General features: G+C 31.2%; 1 pseudogene; it reads left to right on the top strand.

The window, feature by feature from the left end:
• LOC100962883 overlaps nucleotides 1-2,487 on the top strand; it is a 69,256-nt pseudogene that overhangs the window by 64,221 nt on the left and 2,548 nt on the right.

Genomic DNA, 2,487 nt, shown 5'->3' with positions numbered 1-2,487 from the left:
TGTTTAGCTGGCCTGGGTTCAAACCCACCAGCCTTGGTGTATGTGGCTGGCACTGTAACCACTGTGCTACGGGCACCAAGCCAGGAGTAACATTTTTATGTGCCCTGGAATTAAGCTAGTAAAACTCCAAAGCTGATTCTGATAAGATGTTTATGGTAAATCCTATAGCAACTATTTAAAATAAAACTCAAAAAATGGTGGAAAAGGCAAATTAAAATGACGCAGTAGAAAATATTCATTCAAGCAAAAGAAATCCGTAAAAGAGAGATAAAGGACAAATATACACGAGGCTTTTAGAAAACAAACAGTAAAATGGCAGATGTAATCCAATTGCATTAATAGTAATATTATATATGAATGAATTAAACAACCCAATCAAAAGAAATTTTCAGACTTGATAAGAAACAGAATTCAACCATTTGCTATATACAGCAGGCACACTTTAAATTCAAAAACACGAATAGTTTGAAAGAAGTGAAAGGATGGGAAAAGACATGAAAACAGCAACCGCAAAAAAAGCTGGAGAGGTTATATCAATATTAAAACAAAAATGTTGCTGGAAATACTGGAATATTTTATAATGACAACAGCATCAAAGCATCAGGAAGATATCAAAATAATAAATAAGTATGTGCCTAATGGCAGAGCATCAAACTACAGGAAGCAAAAACAGAGAGAAACTAAGGGAGAAATAGAAAATGCAATAATAAGTGGAGATTTGAATACCCCACTTTCAGTAATGGATAAAATAGCTGGACAGAAAATTATTAAGGAAATAGAAATTCGGTACACTATAAATCAACAAGACCTAACAGATACCTACCAAATACTCTAAAGTACATGTGCAATAATCTCCCCAGTAGGTCACATGCTAGGCTGTAAATGTCAATAGATCTAAAGGAATAGAAATGATACAAAGTATTGTCTACTGACAAGAATGGAACAAATTAGAAAACAATAGCAGGGGGGGTACTCACAAACATGTACACAGTAAACAGGACTCTTGTAAATAACCTACAGGTCACAGAATAAATCAAAAGGGAAATCAGAAAATACTTTGAAATGAATGAAAATGAAAACACGGTATATCCAAACTTTTAATATATAAATAAAACAATACTTAGAGGAAAATTTACAATTGTAAATCCCTGTCTTAGAAAGAAAAGAAAAATCTCTAATCTTCTAATCGAAACTTTTCCCTCTGACACCAGAAAGACTAGCAAACTAAACCTATAGCAAGCAGAAGGAAAGACACAATAAAGATTAAATTAAAAATTGAGGAAATAGAGGCTAGAAATACAATGGAGGAATCTGATGAAACCAAAAGCTCGTTCTTTAAAAAAAAAAATCAAAAAAATTATGAAACTTTAGCAATAAAAAAAGAGAAAAGATTCAAATTACTAAAAACAGAAATGAAAGAGAGACATTTCTACTGACCTCATGGAAATAAAAAGGCTAATCATGGAACAGTATGAATAGTTATATGCTAATAATTTAATGTTTGCATAAATTAAGTAGGTAAATTCTTGGAAAGTCACAAACTACTGAAATTGATTCCAGCAGAAACAGAAAATCTAAACAGACTGATAACAAGTGAAGAGAATGAATTAGTCATGAAAAATAAATGTCTTAACACAATAACTAAGAAAATGCCGTGAACACTATGTTGACCAGTTTGATGAAAGCATTTCCAATTGTACATAAAAACAGCACATTGTACCCCATGGTTGCATTAATGTACACAGCTATGATTTAATAAAAAAAAACTACCAATAAAGGAAAACCAGATGATATCACAGGTAAATTCTACTGCACATTTTAGAAACAACTTAATACCAATTTTTAATAAACTCTTCAAAAAAACAAAAGAGGATAAAATGCTTTTCAATTCATTTTACGAGGACAGTCTTATTACCCTGATACAAAACAGAACAAGGATATCACAAGAAAAATATATAACAATGTATGTATGTATCTTGTGAATATGGACACAAAAATCCTCAAAAAAATACAAACTAAAAATACAAAAAGAACCATACACCTGACCAAGTGGGTTCAAAATCCAAAAATCATTATCACAACATAATAAAAACAGACCCACTTAATCATCTCAATATAAACAAAAAATATGCTTTACAAAACCAACACCCTTTCATAATGGAAACATTCAATATTATTTATTATTTAATTATTTGTAGATAAAGCCTGTCTACAAAATCTCACAGCTAATATCATGCTTAACAAGGAAAAATGGATGCACTCCCTCCAAAAGTCTGTAACAAGATAAAGACATTTACTCTCACCACTTACATTTAACACTTCATTGGAACTTCTAGCCAGGGAAATAGGCAAGAAAAAGAAATAAATAAAAGTCCTATCAAGAAAATAGACCTGCCATTTGATCCTACAGTTCCTCTAATAGGTATATATCCAGAAGACCAAAAATCACATTACAACAAAGATATTTGTACCAGAATGTTTATTGCA

Source organism: Otolemur garnettii, unplaced genomic scaffold (genome assembly GCF_000181295.1).
Source record: "Otolemur garnettii isolate 467f Iridium unplaced genomic scaffold, OtoGar3 scaffold00053, whole genome shotgun sequence".
Lineage (NCBI taxonomy): Eukaryota > Metazoa > Chordata > Mammalia > Primates > Galagidae > Otolemur > Otolemur garnettii.
Note: the sequence above shows the minus strand (reverse complement) of the source record. Positions and strands in the feature narration are given on the sequence as shown.